This window comes from Lolium perenne, chromosome 4, assembly GCF_019359855.2.
Source record: "Lolium perenne isolate Kyuss_39 chromosome 4, Kyuss_2.0, whole genome shotgun sequence".
In the NCBI taxonomy this organism is placed as follows: domain Eukaryota; kingdom Viridiplantae; phylum Streptophyta; class Magnoliopsida; order Poales; family Poaceae; genus Lolium; species Lolium perenne.
Window position 1 is genome coordinate 8,399,148 of NC_067247.2, and position 24,915 is coordinate 8,424,062.

At 45.2% G+C, this 24,915-nt stretch overlaps 1 long non-coding RNA gene and 1 pseudogene across 1 annotated transcript; one reads left to right on the top strand and one right to left on the bottom strand.

Moving 5' to 3' along the window:
* LOC127346532 (ammonium transporter 3 member 2-like) overlaps positions 1–12,959 on the bottom strand; it is a 28,575-nt pseudogene extending 15,616 nt beyond the window's left edge.
* On the top strand, positions 10,820–11,347 carry LOC127291717 (uncharacterized). Its single transcript, XR_007844679.2, has 3 exons — positions 10,820–10,991; positions 11,079–11,189; positions 11,278–11,347. It is a non-coding gene; the product is annotated as an uncharacterized lncRNA (long non-coding RNA).
* Positions 12,960–24,915: the final 11,956 nt, after the last annotated feature.

A 24,915-nucleotide genomic window follows, 5' to 3' on the forward strand; every position in this document is an offset into this window, starting at 1 on the left:
AAATTCAGACGCGTGGTGGGGCCCGGGCTGGACCTTTGGTACCGGTTCGTAACACGAACCGGTACCAAAGGGTACCCAGCCATATCAAAATCGCCCAGATCGTCCCGAGCCCCCTGCTGGCTCTCATTTTTCTCTTCTTCCTCACACTCTAAATTTTTCTCCACCTCTCACACTTCAATAATCTTTATTTTTCTCCACCATTTTAACAAGATTAACGACCTCCATCTATCCAAGGGTTAGCAATATCATCCTTTCTTCCGGCGTTCCTAATTTAGCTCATTTCTTTGGTAGTTTAACTCGTACTATTTTTCTAGTGCTAGCAAGGTGTTTGATGAAATGCCTAAGTTAGGGATTTTACTTTTTTTATAATCAATTTGAGCTGAAATTATGGTATATTTTGTAGGTTTTAATTAGTATCATCCCCGTCCTCACCGCCGTCGATCGCTAGCGTCGTCCCCTAGCCGGCACCGTACAACCTCGGTGAGCCTCTTCTTTTTTATAAAAAACTTAGTTTTATGTGATGAACTTGAATATTAATTAAGTTGGTCACTCATATATCCATGATGTTGTGTACTTAATGATTTTTGATATACATATAAAATGCAGATGAGTCGACAATGGATGTACGGTGACCGGTGCCATCCCGAGTTCATTACTGGCATGCATTATTTTCTCAACGTGGCTGAGGCAAACAGGCAGTCGAATGGTTTCATGTATTGTCCATGTAGTTCCTGTAAGAATATGAAGGATTACTCTACCTCGAAGACCCTTCACGTCCACCTGCTGGAGAATGGTTTCATGCCCAGCTATAATTGTTGGACCAAGCACGGAGAAAGAGGGGTTATATTGGAAGACAACGAAGAAGAAGAGGATAGTGACAACTATCCCAGCTTATTCACTGAAGACGGTGGTAGTAGAATGGGGAAGACGAAGGCTGAAGAAGAGCTCATTTTCGATGAGCCGATTTTTGATGACCCGGATGACGATTTGGGTCGGGCCATTCTTGATGCGAAGATGAACTGCGGAAATGAAAAGGAGAGGTTGAAGTTGGAGAAAATGTTAGAGGATCACAACAAACTGTTGTACCCAAATTGCGAAAATGGTCGAAAAAGCTGGGTACCACGCTGGAATTGCTGCGGTGGAAGGCAGAGAATGGTACTTCTGACAAGGGATTTGAAAAGTTGCTGAAAATAATAAAGAAGATGCTTCCGGGGAGAACGTGTTGCCCTCTAGCACGTACGAAGCAAAGAAGGTTGTCTGCCCTCTAGGATTAGAGGTGCAGTAAGATACATGCATGCAACAATGACTGCATCCTCTACCGCGGGGAGTACGAGAATTTGAATGCATGCCCGGTATGTAGTGCATTGAGGTATAAGATCAGGCGAGATGACCCCGGCGATGTTGAGGGTGAGTCCACCCCCCGGAAGAGGGTTCCTGCGAAGGTGATGTGGTATGCTCCTATAATACCACGGTTGAAACGTTTGTTCCGAACAAAGAGCATGCCAAGTTGTTGCGATGGCACAAAGAGGACCGTAAGAAAGATGTGATGCCGAGACACCCCGCCGACGGGTCGCAGTGGAGAAAAATCGACAGAGTTCAAGTCATTTTCAGATGACGCAAGGAACTTAAGATTTGGTCTAAGTACGAGATGGCTTTAATCCTTTCGGGAGCGAGCTCCAGTCATAGCACCTGGCCGGTGACTCTATGTATCTATAACCTTCCTCCTTGGTTGTGCATGAAGCGGAAGTTCATTATGATGCCGAGTGCTCATCCAGGGCCCGAAGCAACCCGGCAACGACATTGATGTGTACCTGAGGCCATTGGTTGAAGAACTTTTAGAGTTGTGGCGTGACGAAGGTGTACCTGTGTGGGATGAGCACGAACAAAAGGAATTTAACCTACGAGCGTTGTTATTTGTAACCATCAATGATTGGCCTGCTCTTGGTAACATTTCAGGGCAGTCAAACAAGGGATACAATGCATGCACACACCGTTTAGGTGAGACTGATAGTAATTATTTGGGAAACAAGAATGTGTACACAGGGCATCGTCGATTTCTTCCAAAACAACATCACGTAAGAAAGAGAGGAAAGCATTTCGGAGGTGAGGCAGATAACCGAACGAAGCCTACCCGCCCTAATGGGGAAGTTATATATGATATGGTCAAGGATTTAAAAGTGATCTTTGAAAAGGGTCCCGGCGGACAACTGCTCCGCATGATGTTGACGGACACGTACCCATGTGGAAGAAGAAGTCGATATTTTGGGAGCTACCCTACTGGAAATTGTTAGAGGTTCACTCTGCAATCGACGTGATGCACGTGACGAAAAATCTTTGCGTGAACCTGCTAAACTTCTTGGGCGTGTATGGGAAGACAAAAGATACACCGGATGCACGGCAGGACCAGCAAAGTATCCACGAAGGAAACAACCTGAATCCGAGAGAAGTATCAAGGTCCTGCCAGCTATGCTCTTACCAAAGAGGAGAAGGAGATCTTTTTGAAGTCCCGAGTAGCATCAAGGTCCCGTCGGCTACTCGTCGAATATAAAGGGAATAATAAACATGTCGGAGAAAAAGTTTCAAAACCTAAAGTCTCATGACTGCCACGTGATTATGACACAATTACTTCCGGTTGCATTGAGGGGGCTTCTGCCGGAAAATGTTCGAGTACCCATTGTGAAGCTATGTGCGTTCCTCAATGCAATTTCTCGAAGGTGATCAATCCACTTACTCTACAAAATTTACGAAGGATGTGGTCCAATGTCTAGTCAGCTTCGAGTTGGTGTTCCCACCATCCTTCTTCAATATTATGACACATCTCCTAGTTCACCTGGTCGAAGAGATTGGCGTTCTCGGTCCTGTATTTCTACACAACATGTTCCCCTTTGAGAGATTCATGGGAGTCTTAAAGAAGTACGTTCATAACCGTGCTAGGCCAGAAGGAAGCATCTCCAAGGGCTATGGAACAGAGGAGGTCATTGAGTTTTGTGTTGACTTTATTCCTGACCTTAAGCCGATCGGTGTTCCTGAATCGCGCTATGAGGGGAGACTGCGTGGAAAAGGCACGCTAGGAAAGAAATCAGCAACGTGTATGGACGGACATTCTTTCACTCAAGCACACTACACAGTTCTACTTAATTCCATCTTGGTGGCTCCGTACAAAGAGGAACACAAGGAGATCTTACGCTCTAAATACCCGGAGGAACGTGAAGATTGGATTGATGGAGAACACATGAAGACTTTCGGCGGTTGGTTGCAAACACGTCTCATGAATGTCACCGATGACGAGCAGCTGTACTTGTTGGCCAAGCAACCATCTTCTACTATATCGACTTTTCAAGGGTACGAGATTAATGGGAACACATTTTACACTTTCGCCCAAGACAAAAAGAGCACCAACCAAAACAGTGGTGTCCGCTTTGATGCAGAAGATGGCAATGGGAACAAGGTCACATATTATGGGTACATAGAGGAGATATGGGAACTTGACTATGGACCTAATTTCAAGGTCCCTTTGTTCCGGTGTAAATGGTTCAACCTGAAAGACGGTATGTAGACCCGCGATGCGGAATGACTACAGTGGATTTCAAGAATCTTGGGTACGACACCGAACCATTCGTCCTAGCCAGTGAAGTGGCTCAGGTTTTTTATGTGAAGGATATGTCTAGCAAACCAAAAAAAAGAAAAGAAAGGCAAGAGGACACATCATACGATGAGCCAAAGCGGCACATAGTTCTTTCAGGAAAAAGAAACATCGTGAGAGTAGAGGACAAGACAGACATGTCAGAAGATTATAATAAGTTTGATGATATTCCACCCTTCAAGATGGTTGGCTTGTTTTACTAGTTAAGTCACGGGCTTGCAGGGAAATTTTTCCGAGGCGGAACTTCCGAATATGCCATATATAGGGCATGTGCACCAAGGGCATATTCGAGAAGTTCCGCCACGGGAGATTTCCCAACCCTTTCCGCAACATTGTTAGAGGAGATGGAGTCTTCCACGGGCTTGCAGGAAAAAAATTCCGAGGCGGAACTTCCGAAGATGCCATATGGCGTGTGCACCAAGGGCATCTTCGACAAGTTCCGCCACGGGAGATTTCCCAACCCTTTCCCCAACATTTGTTAGAGGAGATGGAGTCTTCCACGGGCTTGCAGGGAAATTTTTCCGAGGCGGAACTTCCGAAGATGCCATAGGGCGTGTGCACCAAGGGCATCTTCGACAAGTTCCGCCACGGGAGATTTCCCAACCCTTTCCCCAACATTTGTTAGAGGAGATGGAGTCTTCCACGGGCTTGCAGTGAAATTTTTCCGAGGCGGAACTTCCGAAGATGCCATAGGGCGTGTGCACCAAGGGCATCTTCGACAAGTTCCGCCACGGGAGATTTCCCAACCCTTTCCTCCATCCATGGTGATGAAACTCTCCATCCATGTTGGCTTGTTGAGCTGCTTCCCATGGTGTATCGATGCTCCTTTTATAGGCAGAGCGTCCTTATCCTGCCGACAGCTTTAGTACCGGTTGTAGACACGAACCGGTACTAAAGGTTACCCACGCGTCCTTATCCTGCCGTCAGCTTTAGTACCGGTTGCACCCACCAACCGGTACTAAAGGTTACCCACGCGTCCTTATCCCACCGACAGGGCGTCGTGCGCTACATACTTTATCTCATCGAGCAGGGCGTCCTTATCCTGCCGACAGCTTTAGTACCGGTTGCACCCACCAACCGGTACTAAAGGTTACCCACGCGTCCTTATCCCACCGACAGGGCGTCGTGCGCTACATACTTTATCTCTTCGAGCAGGGCGTCCTTATCCTGCTGACAGCTTTAGTACCGGTTGCACCCACCAACCGGTACTAAAGGTTACCCACGCGTCCTTATCCCACCGACAGGGCGTCGTGCGCTACATACTTTATCTCATCGAGCAGGGCGTCCTTATCCTGCCGACAGCTTTAGCACCGATTGCACCCACCAACCGGTACTAAAGGTTACCCACGCGTCCTTATCCCACCGACAGGGCGTCGTGCGCTACATACTTTATCTCATCGAGCAGGGCGTCCTTATCCTGCCGACAGCTTTAGTACCGGTTGCACCCACCAACCGGTACTAAAGGTTTGCCTCTGTCTTCCCGCCTATTTTCTTCCCACGCTTTTCACCGGTTCCCGCCTTTGTCTTCCCGCCATTTTTCCACTATATATATGTAGGCTTGGCCACCATTTACATATCACATCTAGACTCATATCTGCAAACCTCATCATTCTCTCCCATGGCTTCCATCGCATCTCTAACCCCCCGGGAGGCGGAGGCGCTTTGCGCCTCGAACTACCCCTGCCCGCCGGGCTACCGCATCCCGACCGGCTGGTTGCTAAGCGTCGGAGGCGTACCGGTCCCTCCAGTCCCTCTAGGTGTGGCGCGCGAGATGGCCATCACGAACCACTACTACTTCGAGCTCACGCCAGAGCAGCGGAGGAATCCCCGATGGCATCCCGACTACAGCCCGACTTGGGAAAGCTTCTTCATCAATCGGCGTGAGAGGGCGCTTTCCAGGCATGAGGAGGGCGGTCCGCCTCCTTCGAACTTCAACGAGGCCGGCCGTCGGCTGTGGTGGCGCGGCCGGACTCTCCAGGGCGTCATGGCCTACCGTGGCCCCCGCCTGCGCTACCCTCAGTCCCAGCCCACGCGTGCTCACCCGCCGACCGGAGAGTACCGCGACCCCGATGCCAGCGACGATGATGACGGCGACTACGACGACTACAGTGGCGACTACTACAGGGCTAGGCACGAGTATGACTGAATGACTCCAACAGTAGAATTTGGCCATGTATCTTTAATTTTCAGTTAAGCTATGTATTTTAATTCGAGTTCAATCGTAATAAAATTTTATTCCCGCCCTTTCTTTCCCGCCTTTTTCCGTCGTACGTGGCGGGAAAGTTTCCCGCGCGGACGGCGTCGTGGCAAGAGTAAAGAATAGAAATAGATAATATATAGAAAAGAATTAGAAAATATATAGAAAAGAAATATAAAAAAGGATATAGAAAACAAATAGAAAAGAAAACAAACGGAAATAGAAAAAGAAATAGAAAAGAAATAGAGAAGAAAAGAAACAGAAAATAAAAAGAAAAGAAAAGAAACACAAAAGAAAAGAAAAAAAACATAAAAGAAAAGAAAGAAGAAACAGAAAACAAAATAAATATAAAAGAAAAGAAACACAAAAGAAAGGGGAACGAAAATGAAAAGAAAAGAAATAGAAAATGAAAAGAAATAGAAAATGAAAAGAAAAGAAATAGAAAATGAAAAGAAATAGAAAATGAGAAGAAAAGAAAAGAAACACAAAATAAAAAGGAAAAAGAAACAGAAAAGAAAGAAGAAAACAAGAAAAGAAAAAAGAAACAAAGAAAAAGAAAAGAAAACGAAAAAGAAAAACGAAAACAAAAAAAAACCCTTTAGTACCGGTTGGTACCACCAACCGGTACGAAAAAGGTCTTTCGTAGGTTGGTGGTACCAACCGGTACTAAAGGCCCATCCCCTGTTTTAGACTTAGCCGCGCGCGACGAAATCCCCAAATCCCTTCTCCCTTAGCCGCGCGACGCACAAACCAGAGAGCCGCCGACGCACCCACACGCCGCCGACGCCGCCGACGCAACCACGCCGCCGCCGACGCAGCCGCCGCCGCCGACGCAGCCGCCACCGCCGACGCAGCCGCCGCTGCCCGCAGGTAACCTCCCCGGCCCTCTCCTCCTTCTTTCCCTCCCTTTCTCCTCTTGCGGGCATGGGGGGCGGAGCTCGTCGTCGCGGTCACCTCGCCTCCGCACGCCGCGGCCACCTCGCCTCCGCACGCCGCGGCCACCTCGCCTCCGCACGCCTCGGCCACCTCGACGGCGCCTGCAGCCTAGCTCGCTCCCCACCTCCCACGCCAGGGCCGGCCAGGTGTTCGACAAAATGCCACCGCGGCGCCGAACTCTGTGGCAGACGGGGAAGTCGACGCCGAAGGGGCCCCGCTGGGAGGCGATCTTGAGGCAGAGGCCGACGGCGGCGGAGGGGATCTTCATGGTGGCGGCAGAGGCGAGCTCGGCATAGGGGTAGTAGCCCATGGCGATGTGCTGCACGAGGAGGTGGTGGCGCGAGCACATGGGGCAGGAGGCCTGGAGGAAGGCGTCGGGCGCCGCGAAGACTGTGATCGCCCCGGGCCACCTCGCGAGCGGCGGCTCGTCGACGAGCAGCGGCGCGGTCGACGCCATCTCGTTGTAGCCGAGCGAGGTGAGGACCCTCGAGAGCTGCTGCAGGCTGCTGCGGCGCCGTGCCATGGAGGACTAAGTCGACTTCCCCGTCTGCCATAGCGAGGCCCGGCTGCACATCAACATTTGCCTCCACGAGGAGTGCCTCGCTGCCGTCCCCAAGGTGGCGCCGGACGATGACGCTTGCATTGAGGACAAGAGGTTGCAGGTGAAGCTCGGCTTTGCGGCGGTGGTCGGCAGACGGGAGAAGCACCGGCGGCTTTGCGAGAAATGTGCTTCTTGTGGTCATGACTGCGTGAACCCTGGGTGGGAGCAGATGACATGGACGGCGGAGCTCAGAGATCACCTGCCGCCGAGGCAGTATATTTGTTGATGAAAAAGTTAATTTTTAGGTGGTTATATGGGTTATACATGTTGTTCTCGTTCTTAGTTTGCTACATTTTTAGCAGGAATCTGACATTATCTTAAGCCCCTTAATTAATTTCAAGTCATTGTTCAAGATTTCTTGTTCTTATGCTAGATGGCTATTCAAATAACTAGAATGGAAAATGGGCAAATCGCAAACGATTAGCAATATGATGCCATTGCATTATCACTAGGTGTTCCGGCACTCTATGGTTTCGCTATTAATCGGTTTACATAGAGAGAAGAGCGAGAGGAGGAGCACCGAGTGTTAGGGTTAGGGTCTGTAGCGGTGCCGAGTCTGTGGCGGTGCCGCCGCGACATAGAGAGAAGAGCGAGAGGACGAGCGCCGAGTGTTAGGGTTAGGGTCTGTAGCGGTGCCGAGTCCGTGGCGGTGCCGCCGCGACATAGAGAGAAGATCAAGAGGAGGAGGGGGAACACCGTGTCCGTGGCCGTGGCGGTCCGTTAGGGTTTTTTTGCTTTCTTCATTTCAATTGTGATCCATCTCGCAATCTGTCACATGATCATGACCTGCTGAATGACATACAATTGCTTTCTTAATTTTGCAGTGACATTGAGGTATGGAGGACGGCACCTTCGTCCGAGATGAGGAGGGGGAAGAAGCGGTGCAGCGATTGATCTATGAGAGTGCCCGTGGTCCGGAACCCGACGATGGAGATGACAACGAGTACCAAGACTTTCTGAATGATTTTGGCGAGGGACTTCAGTCTGAACAAGTTAGAAAAGACAATGAAGTGTCCATCACAAACTCCGGCGAGGTGTATATCTATGTATCAATTAGTCTGTGTTCATCCCTAGATGCATTCATTTATTTGTATTGCACTTATTAACGAATAATTTTTTCTTTTAGCCTTCTGGATCATCGAGCAAGTCTGTTAGAACAAAACGAGGCCCGACGCGGGTGCTAAAGGGCGAGGGCAGGTTAGCCCTCACGGCATTCAAGGATAATGGTGAACCAGTGGAGCCCAAGGAGTTTTGCCGCAAATTTACAAGTCAATCCGGAGTTATTGTTAGGGACCATGTACCGATCAGCATTCAAGAGTGGCATAAGCCGAAGAACCCGGAGAGTGGTGCTACTTATGTCAACGACAACATGAAAAAATTTCTTTGGGACACGCTACTGACAAAGTTCAGCCTACCGGAAGACATGACGGAAGGCCAGAAGAATAAAGTCAAGGAATGGACATGGAAGAAGATGGCCATACAATTCCGTAGCTTCAAGAAAAATTTATGGGACAAATATAAGAATGAAGATCCAAATTATTCGATGATAATACCGAAAATCTAGTGAAGATAAAAGATCACTGGGCCGCATTTAAGGAGTATAAGAAATCGTCTAAGTTTGTGTCCCGATCGAAGAAAAATACCGAAAATGCTGCAAAGAAGAAACTTCCGCATCATTTGGGGTCAGGTGGCTACAAGAGTGCCATTCCGAAGTGGACAGCGTTTGAGAATAAACTGATGGATCATGGAATCACTCCACAGACATGGGACTGGCCCGAACGGTCCAAGTTCTGGTTGTTCGCTCATGGGGCAGGGTTGGACCCAAAGACAGGGTTGATCGTTGCGAAGGGAAAATGGAAGGAAAAAATTGAGGCAATTGTACCGAAGCTTGTAGATGCAATTGAAAAGGTCAGAAAGGGAGAGTACATTCCCGATCGAGAGAATGACGAGCTGACACTCGCTGGGGAACCACTGAACATGTTGGACGGGTACGAGCTCGCCTGTGTCTCACCATGAAGGAAGCGTGGCCGGACAGCGCTGACACTTATAGAAGCCGTTCGCGAAAGAAGAAGAAGGACGCCGACATTGTAACGGAGTTGTTATCTAGGGTGGAGGCTCTTGAGAGAAATCAGAGGGCACCTGATCAGCCGCTGTTTCTACAGGATCCACAAGCCGATGCTGCCCCATCTCAGCGAAGAAGCAGTGTCGGTTCCTCGCATCTTGACGGATGTGGAGGAAGCTACCCCGTGGATTATGTCACGGAGAAGACAGATTGCGAGCTACATATGTTAATCAGGACCGCGTACGTTAAGGTGGCGGTCGGCTATGTGTACCCAAGTGAAGATGGAGCAATGCACCATCATATGCCCATTCCACCTGGTTGTGTTCGTGTCGGGGTGGATGAAGTTGTTTCGGGGTTTGAAAAAGTGGAGCTTGATATTCCTAGAGGTGAAGATGAGAGGACACTGGGCGATGTCAAGCACGGTTTCGCCCTATGGCCGAAGAAGTACGTCATCCTTTTGCAAAGGCCACCGACTCCTACACATGAGCAGCAAATGCCATCGACTCCTCCTGGTGGCAGTCCTGGTGAGCAGCCAAGTCCACACCTACCTGAGAGGGACCCCAGCGTGAGTCCACCATCTCGAGATCCTCCGCGTAAGACAGCGTCCGTTAAGCGGAACGGTACGCCGCCTAGGAAAAAAGCTAGAAAGGAGAAACAACTGCCGCCTCTTGAGAAGTTACCTTGGGAAAAAACTCCAGAGGAAAACGCGGAGGCCGTTCAGGCCGAGGTGAAGAAATTTTTTGCACCGAAAGTGCCAGAGATACCTTTCGAGAAGACACTAGATCGGGAGAAAGTTGTGCGTACCGTTGACAATCTATATGACCCTGTACCATCGCCGCCATCTGACTATGCGCGTTCTATTGAAAGGTCGTATGACAAGATGATCGAGGCGACAAAACCCGTTAAATCGGGTATCAGGGAGATAAAAGGGATACACAGTGTCTACCAGCTCGGACAACAACCCGTTCAATCGGTCGCCCCTCTCAAGGTGTTTGACGGGAAGACCGTTCAAAGTTCTCGACAAGACGCAACTGATTACGCCTTTGCTGAACGAGCATATCAGTTTGTTCAAGGGAAAGATTTGGTCGAGAATCTCAGGAAGGTACCAACATGTATGCGTAACTTGCATTCGTGGTACCTTAAGGCCTCAAAGGAAGGGATCCAGACTATCATGGTGCGAGTTAGGGAAGAGCACTACTTCCGTGAGTACCGTGTGAACGTTGACTTCGCCGAACTCTTTCGGTTATACAATCTCCGGGCCCTCGACAAATCAATCATCAGTTGCTATTGTCTCGTAAGTGATTTATTTATTTAATTTGAGAAGTCGTTCATTGTCTGCAGATTATAATCTTTTGTGCGCTATATTATGCAGCTCGAAGATGCTCGAATGCAAAAGGGACGATATCACAGACATTGGGTTCATTGACCCGAACACAATGCATGTCAAAACCATAGACAATCCCCTCTATAACAAGGATACACCGCAGACTTTGCTAAGGTTTTTGAAGCGACAACGTGACAAAAAGCTAATACTTTGGCCTTACAACTTCGAGTGAGTCTTACTGTCTTATAACACATTATATTTTGCTCACCGTATGTCAAAATTTTAACTAATGACTACATATTGAAACGTGCGTAGGTTTCACTTTATTCTTCTCGTCATCAATTTGGAAATTGGAGAAGTTGAAGTCTTGGACTCACTAAGCAAAGAAAAGGATCTATACGTGTCTTGTTTTTTAATGCTCAGAAGGTAATTTTAATTCTTATCGGTTTGTTTCGTTAATTTCCTGCTTTGAACTAATTGATGACTCTTTTATGCATTTTCTTTTGTCGAGCAGCGTATGGCAAACTTTCATCAAGGAAGATACGTCCCGTGAATGGACACCGAAGCTGCGATGGCGTGCGAAAGTAAGTAGTACTACCTAGGTCCACACACCTTTCAATTATCATACTTGACTATTGTTTGATTGAATTATATTCTTGTAAAGAAATGCCCGCAACAACCTCCGGGGACCGATCTCTGTGGATTCTTCGTTTGCGAGTACATCCGCAGAATTGTCAACGAGAGAACGAATAATGAAAGAAATAAAGAGGTACAAAAACAATCTTCACAAATTTGTTTTGTTATCATAAGTTGTGCTGAGTTTCAGTAATAGTTGTTTCATGTATTCATTTGTATCTTATTCTTTTATAGTTGGCAAGAAAGCGGAACAAGCTCTCAATCGATGACCGCTTCATAGCAATAGGCGAGGAATTGGCAGGATTTTTCCTTCGGGACGTCATACCACCACTCGCAGAGCACCACTATGAATGAAGATGTACATGTTACATATATCGTTGACTCGAAGAGTACCACTATGCTACATGTAATAGACATATATAGAGTACGCCTCGGAGAGCACCACTATGCATGAAGATCGATCTTCATGCATAGTGCTACTTAATTTGCGATCTCATGCAATAACATGTGTGTTATATTATATGCACCAACTTGCTATGCATCATCTTGATCTTCATGTACTACCTAAACCCAAACGCGTTTCTGGTGCATCGACGCGATATGAATCAAACCGATATCCCTAAACCTCTCCAAAACCCTAAAAAGCCAATTCTCTGCCGCGGCAGAGATTTGGGAAAATTCCCTGCCGCGGGGGGAACCTTTGGTACCGGTTCGTATTACCAACCGGTACCAAAGATCCTTAGCCCTGAGCTCTCCTGGTGGCCCACGTGGAGGCCCGTTTTATACCGGTTCGTAAGCAACCGGTACGAAAGGGGGGGGGGCTTTAGTGCCGAATAATTTGTACCGGTTGCAAAACCGGTACGAATGCCCCTCTGGAACCGGTACGCATGAGAGATTTTCTACTAGTGTATGCGGCCGTGAACCCGGCGACGCCGGCGGGGATGTGGATGACGTAGCCGCCGCAGTAGTCGATGACGCCCCACTGGAAGAGGAAGCCGCCACCCCAGACGGAGAAGGCGCCGACGGTGTAGGAGAAGGTGAGCCAGAGCGGCACGAAGAGCACCCACGCCAGGAAGCTCATGCGGCCCAGCAGCGACCCCGCTACCAAGATGGGCGTGATGGCGGCGAACACGCACTGGAAGTACACCACGGTGCCACGGTGGCCATGGGGAGGTATGGCTCGACCATGGCCGTCTCGAGGGTGCCGTCGGCGTGGTAGTGCGCGGTGGCGGGCAGGGCGGCGCGCCCGACGAGGTAGGCCTGGTCCAGGGCGGCCCCAGAAGGGGAGGAGCTCCTCGCCGAAGGACATCTTGTAGGCCCAGCCGACCCAGCAGATCCAGACGGCGGCGAAGGCGTAGAGGGACATGAAGGCGGAGTTGACCGCCCACTTCTTCTTCACCACGCCGCCGTAGAGGACCACCAGGCCGGGCACGCTCATGAGACCCACCACCGTGGACGCCGTCAGCTGCCACGCGTTGTCTCCCTTGTTCAGCCAGTCCGCTGTCGCCGCCGACGTGTTACCCTGGTACGCCACCGGCACCGACATCTCTCTTGGTCTTGGTCTTCTTCTCGCCGGCCGGAGCCCGGAGGTGTGTACGTACGTGTGTAAGCTAGTGATGAAGCTTGGTCGTCTTCTTACGATAAGATACGGAGGGATCGCAATTTACACTCTGTCTTGAATATATATTCTGTTATAAAGTACAGTTGACTTTGACGGATCTACGGGCTACTCGATTCTTCATCGGTGCCCAGCTAGCCGTGCGGTGGGTCGATGCATAGATCATCTTGTGAACTGCCATGCATCCAGGGCATGGGAAATCTATCTTCAGGCCGACACGAGAGCGCTACTTGCTCGTTGCACATTCACAGGCCAATCGTCTTTTTTTTTTTTTTTTTTTTTGAACAAAGTGAGGCCCTAGGGGCGCCAATTTCATTCAGCTCAATCACAGATTACAGAGTGCAGTACATAGCCTGTCATGTTCAGAGATTGCAAAGAAGTGTAAATAGGACATAGCTTGTTCGAATGAGCTGAAGAAGTACATCTAAAGATAGGCTCTGAAACAGTAGTTTGTAGAGCCTTATGTGCACAGTCATCCGCCTCTTTGTTGAGCTTCCTGTTGATATGGTAAATGGCTGCTCGGAGATAAGTAGAAACCTGCCTAAATGAGTTGATGGCGTTCCTGATTTGCCACGGAACCATTTGGTCGACTAAAGAATTTGTTGTTTCCGCTTTCGCCAGAGTGAGGTTATCTGTGAGAAATTGTACTCCATGGAGCTGCAGAGAATGTGCCAGATTCGCTGCAAAGACAAGGGCCAAAGCTTCCGCTTGCAGTGGCGAGGAAACATGATCTGTTGACGATGCCTGGATCCTAAATTTGCAGTCTTTTTGCGTTGTGTGAAGCTGAAGAAGGATTCCAATTCCCACTCGTGACCCAATATGTGTTGTAGTGTCGTTGTTCTTCCAAGATGCATCTAAGAAAATCTTGTCTCCTTTAAGATGTAGCACCGTTGTAATTGTGGAACCCTGCAAAGGAGAATTAACAGTAAAATCTTGGTCTTGAGGATCCTGATGGATCAGTTGATTCTGAGGATGTTGCTTGTTCAAATAGCCTGCATTTTGGTTTTTCTTTTTACCAGGTTGATCCCTGTCCCTATTTCCCTGCATAACATCAGCCATCTCGAGATTTTGCATAATAGAATGCGCCGTAATATGGATATGTGTTGGGAAAGTTTTTCCCCTGTTAAATAAGTTGTCATTTCTAGCTTTCCATAAGCACCACATGAAAGTTAGAATATTTGAAAGACTTGCATGTGGATGATTAATGTTAGTCAATGTAAGAATGACATCAGTAATGGTGGAAGCATTGTGAATCAAGCAGTCTGTTCTGATATACCAAGGATGAGTAAACCAAGCAGCTCTAGCAAAGTTGCAAGTAAAAAAGAGATGCAAATCAGATTCTTCTAAGCCACATCTCGAGCATAGTTTGCTAATGTGTTTAGAATACTTGCCTGCTCGCAAACCAGTGGGAATAGCTTTGCTTAGTAGTCGCCAACCAAAAGTTTGCACCCTCGGCGTTATCTTTTTATTGCTCCATATTTTATTCAGCAATTGCACTGTTGGTTGATCAACCTGTCTTGGAGCTGGTTCACCATTTTCCTGCAAGTTAGTAAGACAAGCTCTATAGGCACTTTTAGTGTTACAAGTACCAGAAGGAGTTAATTTCCAACAAAGCATATCTTCTTCCGTCGCCTGAATAATAACTGTATTTTTTATTTCACTTGCAATTGGTTCCTGGAAAAGAGTGTCAATTAGCAGCTCATTCCAAGTATTCTGATTTTGCTTCCAAAGGTCCTTCACCTGAGCAGGATAATTGAAGTTCTCCGGTTGAATAATTAAGGCATCATAAATGTGGTTCCAACCAGGAAACCAAGGTGTACTCCAAACTGAAATATTTCCTTTGGTAATTTGATAGAAAGAGTGGGTTTTGAGGATGGGGAGTACTTTTAGAATGGAAGCCCAAAACGCTGATTTTGGAGCGTTTGAGTTTGGGCGCCAAATAGATGAATCAGGGAAGTATTTGGATTTAAGAACCGAGTGTAGGAAGCAGTTCGGTTGATCAGCAATTCTCCATGCAGCCATAAGAATGAGAGCTTGGTCCATGGCCTGAAGGTTTCTGATGCCAAGAGCACCTTCGTTTTTTGGAGTGCAAATGTCTTTCCAAGCTCTAAGGCATAGAGATTTGGCATTTGATTCTTCTCTCACTCCAGTCCACCAGAAGGTTCTAATAATAGCTGTGAGCTTAGTAATGAATTTTTTGGAGAAGAGAATATTTGACATGTAGTAAACTGGGATGGAAGCAAAAACTGATTTAATGAGTTCAAGTCTGGCTGCATGTGAAAGTTTGTCTGCTTTATAAGTACTGAGTTTGGACCTGAATTTGTCTAAAACAAAGTTGTAAGCAGAAGCTCTATCTTTAGCTGGCAAAATAAGAGGGTGTCCAAGGTGAATGAAAGCTTTATCCATTGTTGGAACTGGAAAAATATTGGTAATGGATTGAGCTGTGGTTTGATCGACATGCTTGCTAAAAATTATACCTGACTTGCTCCAATTGGGGGTTTGTCCCGATTTCCTACAAAAATCCTGCAAGATGCTCTTCATTCGTGTTGCTTCTTGAATTGTTGCTTCCCCACAAATTAGTAAATCATCTGCAAAGAGTAGCGAGTGTATGGCGGGGCAATTTGGTCCAAGCATCACACCTGTAAGGTTAGTTTGAGACATAGCTAGCTGCAAAGCAATCGAGAGATCATTTATGGCAAGAACAAATAAGTACGGGGATAAAGGACATCCTTGTCGAATGCCCCTATTCCCTCTGAACTTCGCGTACGGTTGACCATTAATGACCACAGAGAAGGTAGGCGACGAAACACATGCGTGAATTAAATTAATGAAATGACTATGGAGCCCTTTACGTGCAAGAGCAGCGACAATGAAATCCCATTCTAATCTATCAAACGCTTTAGCCAAGTTAATTTTGAGCATGAAGGATTTGTTTTTCCAAGATTTTAAAGAAAATGAGTGGGTTATTTCTTGAGCAATAATAATATTGTTGCTAATCCTTCTGCCTTCAATAAAAGCTTGCTGTGATGGATGAATATAATCCGGAAGATGCGGTTTGAGTCTATTAGCAAGGCATTTGGCAATAATTTTGTAGATGACATTACACAAACTGATTGGACTATAATCAGCCGGAACTAAAGGAACTAGTTTTTTTGGGATAAGAGCAATATGAGTTTCATTTATGTGAGAAGGCATGATACCTGATTGGAAGAAATTTCTTACCAGTTGAACCACATCTTGTCCAATCCAATCCCAAGTTGCTATGTAGAATTCGACATTAAATCCATCTGGGCCTGGTGATGCATTTCTTTTCATTTCCTTTATTGTTTCCCAAACTTCTTGTTCATCTGGTACACTGTAAGTGTAGTCTTGGGTGTCTTTAGGGAGTTTTGTCCCCATGTAAGGCCTACCATTGTTAGAATTTGTAGATGCAAATATTGATCTGAAATAATTCACAAAGGTGTTGCTTATTTTGTCAGGCATGAAATGAACGACATCATTCTCATCTTTGACTGAGACAATTGTGTTTCTCCTTTTTCTTTTAATGACTGCCCTATGAAAAAAGGAGGTATTTCTATCTCCATCTTTAATCCATTGCTTCTTAGCCCTCTGCATATAAAAATCTGTGAGTTTTGTTAAAGCTTGCTCATACCTGTTTGCCAAGCTCATTTGTATAGCTTGATCCTGCTGATGAATCGGCTTCATCTGAATTTGCCTCATCTGCTCCTCAAGGCCAACAATCTCTTGATGAAGCGGCTTCTTTTTCTTACACCATATCTTTAGAGCCCCTGCAAGGTGTTTTGTTCTAACATAAAATGGTTTGTTAGCAGTTGAGAGCCAGTGTCCTTTGGCATAACCTTGGAAGTCGCTTTCTTTAATCCACCAGTTCTCAAATTTAAATGAGCGTTTGATTTTTCGAACAGGACCATCCGTAGAGAGAAGAATAGCGGCATGATCACTAAGAGTGTGAATTATAGGCATGTTATAAACATTGGATATAGGAAAAGCATCACACCATTCTGCATTGACCAAACACCGATCTAATCTTTCGAAAACAGGTTTGGAAGCAAATCTTCTGTTTGTCCAAGTGTAAGCAGGTCCACTATAGCCCAAATCAAAGAAACCACAATTTTTAACAAGAGCACGAAAGGCATACATACGGCTTCGATTTATATTAGCAGAGCTCTTGTCCATATCATACAAAAGATCATTTAAGTCTCCCATGCATAATATTGGAAGGTTATGATTATCATACACAAAAGCAGCAACTTCTTCCCATATAGCACTAGTTTTACTGTGGTAAGGATCACCATAAACACATACTAAACCTAACCTAACATTACTAGTAGTATGCATAGCCGTGGCTAGGATTACATGGAAACTAGAGGTATGTACATCCAGTTGAAGATCATCACTCCACATCAACCAAAGCCCACCCGACCGTCTTCGAGAGGGCACTACAAAGCTATTGTTCATATTAAACCTAGCATTAAGATCAGAAGATTTGACTTTAGAGGATTTAATTTCAGAGATGAAAATTACCTGAGGTTTTGCAGAATGTATCATCCTGGCAAGATGCATCATTTTCTCACTGCTGAGGCTCTTGCCCATGCCTCCGCAGTTCCATCCTAAAGCCTTCATGGCGCCTGTGGCGCCTCAGGGCCTGGCGCCAAATGCCCTTCATCAAGTTCCATTGCTCGTGCTCCCTGATTCTGCTGAACACTGTTCGACTGACGCTGAAAATAAGCTTCAGTAGGGGTATGAGATTGAATGTCATCACCACATTCCTTCTGGTATCTAGAGTCCTGTGTGCCCACTGACGAAGCTGGTGAAATCGGTCGCACTGGCCATGGATCATGTTCTGGTGGTGATGGAGTAGCTGAATATGATCTTGCAGGCGATCTGCGATGTGAGTGAGGGTAGGGGTATCCCAGGTGATCCAGATTGGTACGCCTACCTCTGCGATGAGGCCCGCCTTGATCCATCTGATTGGTGCCTGCATAACGTGTCCAAGTTGCAGCTCCATACTGATACCTAGTAATCCCATGTGCAGATGTGAGTTGATTTCCATCCTGGGATGGATCTGGAATGTCCCATCCAGTAGGCCGACGGCGAGGCCTGCTCCCTGCTGCGGTGTAGTCGGCTCCAAGAGTTGATCCGACAGGATTTGCTGCTACACTCCCATCGCCAGTTGCTGGCAATGATGTCCTTCTCTGGTCCAGATACCCTCTTCCTCCATCTCCAATCTCTTGTCGTCCCGGAAAAGCAGCTCGAGCGGCGGCATTCAGTTCATAAGATGCGCCGGCATTGACCCGCGTCTGGCCGGGTGGGATTGGGATGGTGTCAAGTGGCGGCATGTTGCTGGATTGTGGCTGGGAGTGGGCCTCTGAGGTTGTGGAAGGGATCTGCTGCGACTGTTGCTGCTGGCTTTCGTCATGGGCTGCCGCTGCCGGAGGTGTTGCCCTCTTTGCAAGTGGCGGCGAATTTGGAGATGGGAATTGAGCAGGGCGTTTTGGAGAGGGTTTCTGCATAGGCGGAGAAGATTCCGTGTTGTCTGGCATAGGAATTGCGGCGGAAGGGACTTGAGGAGTATTGTTTGCATTGTGATCCATGGAGAATTGTAGGGGAGGCATGGTAGTAGGCTGGGGGATTTGACTGGAGTTATGCTGCAATAGAGCTAGGTTTTCAGTCATGGAGGGAGGTATTGTACTCCTTTGTTGACCGTGGGTATTTGGGATTGAGGACGAGGCATTAGGCTGCCCCACTTGTTGTACTATTACTTGAGGGTCCAAACGTGAGCTATCTTGTTGACCCAAAAGTAGACCATGTCTACCCTGAACTATATCTCCTGTAGTGGCTTCTCCTGTTTTGATTTGTGTGTTCTCACTTGCCAAATCATTCATCGTAGTGATATTTTATTTTGGAGCTGTAAATTCTTTCACTGTAGTAGATGGTACTTCAATGGTTCTGACATGAGTAGGCAAATCCTGACTTTTTTGGTGCGGTAGAAATTGAGATCTGTCTAGATGTCCCGCATGCATTGCACTTGCCATCAATTTCTCTTGCTGCCTGCCTGCGTAAACAGTGTGCGAAATGTTGGCGAGTGTCAAGTCGGTTTGACCTGTATTGACTGTCTCTTTCCTTGGACCAAAATGCACTTCCCCTGCAACATTTATTCTGTTCATCCTATTTGGTGTTGATTCTGAAACTTTGCTTTTTCCCTTTGGATCTTCAGCAAACATACGCTGCAATCTGCTAAGAATAGCATTTCCTCTTTGATTGGTTCCTGCATTGACCATTCTAGCATCCATTATAACTTGAGCAGGGACAAGATTTTCATCAATTACCCAAGATCCAAATCTCTGAACTGGAATATCTGAAGTTGTTTGCCTGTTCTTGTCTCTGTCAGAAATGAGATTGTTCCGAATGGTACAATTCTGCATATTATGGAACATGATTCCACAGAAGAGGCAAATTCTTCCAATCTTTTCATAATGCAGATATGCTAAGCCAGAAGAATTATCAGCATAAGAGACAATTGCTCTATCCTTTATAGGCTTGTTTACCTTTAACTTGGCTGTTCCCCATATATAGTCCTGCTTTGTGAACAAATTTGCTTCTTGCAATATGTGAAATTCTGATACTTGTCCCACTTGATTCAGAATGTCTGCTAGCAGACTAATAGATCTTCTATTTGTAGGTATTCCATAGGCTCTTATAGTGACTAAAATGAACTCAAACTTGTAATCACTACTTGAATTTGCACCATCATTTGGATCAAACCAGTCCATTAGAAAATTATCTGAGCCCATTTTCCATGGTTGTCTACTAAAAACTGAAACCATATCCTCTTGAGATCTGAAGTGTGCTATGAATACAGTACTAGATACCTGGGATATGGCGTGGCCAATCGTCTTCATAATCGGTTTGTCGCTAAAACATTGGCAAGGACAATACTAGATCACCCACTCATGCACTGGGAGTCCAGAAAGAGTTCATCAACCCAACTTATTGCAGGTCACAAGCCCATGTTTCACATTACTAGGGATCTAAATATTAGGGCTAATTAATTGTGTTGACCATAACTACATATTAGGGCTAATTTTTTAAAATATTTTTCTCCTTTAACTTCAGAAATAATACGTGTTTTTTTTTGCAATTTGCAGAAAAACACGCCAATCGTATTGGACGAAACAAGCACTGCCGTGCAGCGATTCTTTGCCGTGAGCCACCCGCATGGCAAAGAAAGCGACAAAGCACACATGAAACGCACGACAAAGAGGACCGCACGGGAAAGGCTCGATTAAACGCCCGGTAAAGAAAGACAACACGACAATGACAAAAACGCATGGCAAATAATGTAGTGAGGCGGAGCGGAAGAATGTAGTGACGAGACAGGAAATGACCACGTTGGACTCGGGACCATGATACTTCTACCCTAATAGAGATGTATCTTAGTTTCAGTTATATTGTATCGGTGTATCTTAATTTTAGTTGTAGTGTAGAGATGTATCTTAATTTCAGTTCTAATGTTGTGATGTATATTTTTCAACATAATGATGTATGTTAAGTTAATGTATGGTAAGAGAATCAACCCGTGATTGGATGGTTAAGGGCAGTGACACCCCCCCGCCCACCAGAATTCAAACCCCAGGTTTGACACTTTGGTGTCTTAGAAAGACATAATATTTTTTAATGGGAGACGATGTTCCCATCGATAGCAAGGCGTCTGTGGTGACTATGTTAAACTCATGATCCACCAAATCAGTTTCTTGGGCTCAGTCTCTTGGAGATGCTCATAGGGGTAGATTGTGCTTACTATGGGGTGAATGTATGTACGTATTTGTGAGAGTTTACATGTGTATCATGTTTCTCAAAAAAATTAATGTATGGTAATGGAAAAAATATATTAACTTCATAATAAAGGGATTTTTGTTTTCATGCTAATTCCGTTCAACCAAATTCTTCCCACCAAATCCTTCCCCCAGCGAGTTCCCTCCAACTCGGCCGCCAACTTGTTTCCACCTATTTTTCCTCATATCCTCCTATAGATATTGGAAATATATGCCATAGAGAATTGTATGACCTCTTATAGGTTTCACCGTATATGCAATTTTGTTTTGGAACTATATATTTATGTTGTTCATACTAAAATGTACTTAGTCATCGAGGTTGTGCTAGACACACAACTTAGACTAATATGCAAGTCGGCTGATGACTTTGTTCCACTTATCATGAGAATTGTCATGAGACCCCATTAGTACCGGGCCAAAATCTTTGGGGACTAATGGGTTGGGATGGAAGCCCTCTTTTCTACTAGTTGCTAATCCAACTTACCCGGGGCTGGTTAAAGTAATTAGTGAGTCAGACCCACATTAAGATACAATGAGCAAGTCGTCATTTGCATGTATTAATCACTGTAATCTTTAGACCTGAGGTGATCACATGATCTGAGTTGTGGATCAGCCGACTTAGGTTCTATAACAAGGCAGTTATAAAATAGAGTTCGGGTCAACTGAGAAACAAGTAGTGTGACATGGATTGCCAAGATGTGATTTTTTTCCTTCGGCCTTCGAGAGATATTCTCTTGGCCCTCTCGGATATTATGATTTGGAAAGAATGGCCATGCATGGCCCACTAAAAGTGTTAACTGATGCGGTCGACGAAGAATTAGTCAAATGAATCACATATTGCAGACCGAGAAGAGAGTTGACCAATGAAAGTGATGTCAGTTACTCGCCCATAGCTTGACAAGGTATATTGTGAGGCAAAAGGGACTTGGACGTAAGTCACATTAAAATGTTAGTTGTCATGATTATGGTACTTGGGATTCTTCACCATTTGTTAGGATCCACTACCGCTTGATCGATTGGTAGTTGGAATCCAATCGTAACAAAGTCAGCATGAGCTTGTAGGATCACACACTTAAGAGTGAGGAGCGATTCAGATGTGAACCGACTGAAATGCAGTCGACGAGTTGGACTTGGGATGGACCAGGAATGGGCCAGGGAGGTTGATCTGCAGAGACCAAAATAGGGTTTTTGGTAAGTGCGCTGAAATCCCACACTTAACCCCCTATATAAAGTGGAGTGTTGGCTGCCCAAGGGACACGGTAAGATCACTCGCCTCCACTCAGTCTAGGCGTCGTACGAGACCTAGCATTGTATCGCCAGAGCTCCTCCTCGTACGTACGGATACCGACAGAGGTTTTGTATGATCAACACTCCGATGAGATCATCTGATCGGATCGGATTGATGGTCACACTGGCCTAACACGCTTCACTAAGTTCCAAACCTACGTGTCTTGTGGTAATCCTTCTTCTACCTCAGCTAGATCCTAGGAATACAAAGTAAAAAAGTTTTTGTTCATCTGTCCGTGGCCCAATAGTAGCCTAGTGTATTCTCTCGAATATTTCATTTGTTCCTTTGGATCATATTTTTTCCGTATGATGTCTTATTTCATCTGTTCCGTATTTTTTCTCTCGAATAGTTCTTGTGTCGAGTGCCTAAAAATGTCTTATTTAAATAATAGAGTTCCATCGGAGGAACAAATCACCAGTGATATCCATCTCGCTGAGTTGAGCAAGGCATTTGCTAAAAAATGGACTCCCAAGAAGGATTCGGGAGGAAATCGGATAGAACTTCTTAGGTTACTGATGCATGTAATTACATCAATATTTTGTAGTTTATGGTGTTATATTACATATTTGCATCTTATCTACTTTTAGAATCATTTTAATATTTATTTTGGGGATTTTCCAAAATATACCCATTATTTTGGTTCTAACTCTGTTTAGTAGAAAAACCTTATGTTATTATTTTGAACTTTTAGTGAACTACATGACTCAAAAAGGGAAACTTCATAGAGCACGTTTCAGAATTTTTGAGATGGACCCAACAAGCCGAAGTCAGCCACCAATTACAATTACAATACAGGGGCTGTAAGTGTACATTGCCCCTGTGTGTATTTTTGGTAATTAATTACAATCGCTATGGATCAATGTTTTCATTGAGTTTATAAGAAATATTTCATAGGTGTAAGAGGAAGACCATGTGTTGGATTAAAGTGTGGATTCCATGAAAATAAAGATATATCTTCAGGATTGACATCAAGATCATCGGATTGAAGAAAAGAATCAGATATGATTAAGAAGAAAAATGTTGATGGAATTCATATGTGGAACTCAATTTATCCATGCTCTAGCTTATGTGTTAATCAATGCATGATCAACTTCTTGAGGGTTTGATTTAAAGGAAAAAATTCAAAATATAGCTCTAAGTCAGGGTCATGATATATAAACTCCTAAGTTGAGCTATTTTTGACCAAGATTTAGGGCATGCAATCAAATGAAGTGTTATTTATATGCCTTACGATAGAGCATGAGGGGTTACAAGATTGAACAAGACTAGGAGTGAAGATTAGATTCAAGTTGGTCAACAAATGAAGCATAAAGAATGTACCACATGGGAGCATGTGATCTTGTGGTACGGTAAGCTTTGTCAATTAATCTTTGTAAACTAACCTATCATGTGTGTGTCTTTATGTTGTCTATGTGGGTTAGGTATTTTGCCATGGGCATGCATAAAAAATAAGATCTCATATATCTCCCGAGAGGATAAAATCTTGTGGTGATTTTCATCAAGGTTGAGAAGGGAAATTCAAGATCAACATCTCGAGAAAATCATATGCTTGAAACTTGTCATCCATTTAGCGACGATGGACTTGTTAGGATATGCCTTAATGAAGCTATCCCATAGTGGTGTATGGTAGAGAAAATTGCGAGTCTTCACGAAGCAACAATGATCAAGTGAAACCCTGTGTCTTGAATGAAGCATGAAGCATCATCACCAAGGTCAAGCGGGATGCGTAAGGAAAATTTATGACCTTGATAGGTTTTTCTTTAACCGGTCTTAAGGTGGTTATTAGAAGACTGAGTAATAAGATAGATAGTCGCACTATAAAGAGGAGCTTTCAGTTGGATAACTTGATCACATCGTATTAGGGAGATCAACCCTTTGCATCCACTTATTATTGTTGCATCTTGGGAGAGATTCTTGAGCTTGTTGCTAGCTTTTCAACAAGCCCAAGGACATCGAAAACAGAAATTGTATGAATCTTTTATTGCATTTTCAAATTTTTGAAAGTTTTTACTGGTTCTTCGTATTGAGAGATTTCACCTTTAAATTTATGTACAAATATCCTTTGATGATTCCTATTATTTTGGAAATATTATGAGAGATTAGTTCTTTTGATAAACTGTATTTTAAGGAGCTCTACGAAAACCGGCATATAAACGGGTACCGCAGGAATCAACCAGCAACTTCCCGGATTTCTGGTATATGCGGCCACCGAACTATTTTTTGGCTCACTGGATTCAAACTGGCAAGTAAACCAGCTTGCCGGTTTGAGTCATCCTAGTCTTGTGTGTTGGTAGCAAGGCGAGCATTCTGGTCCGCCAGACCATCCGTCATGAGGGTCGGCATCGCCGAACTTACCATATGTTTGTGTCGCCCGAATTCGCTCAAATGGTTTGTTTTCTTCCTTGGATTATAAATTTCCTTTCTTCCTCCTTGATAAGGTAAGGTAAACCACTCTTTGATCCCTCTCTCTACTCCATTGTTGAACCTCAAAATCTTACTTCCTCTCCCATCTCTCCTATGATTCTTGCATATTTCTAGATCTACAATCTCCACCAATCAATTCTTTCTCTAAGTGAGAGAAACTCTTGGGATCAAGATCTCGGATTCGTTAGTTCAATTTCTCCATTATTGTTCTCCTCTCTAAGTTCTCCCTAGCACTTGTTGTAGATGTAGATATGTTTTTCTAAATATTTGGTCAAAGTTAGTAAGATTTGAATTTTAACTAATGTTTAGATGCCATATATTTTGGGACGGAGG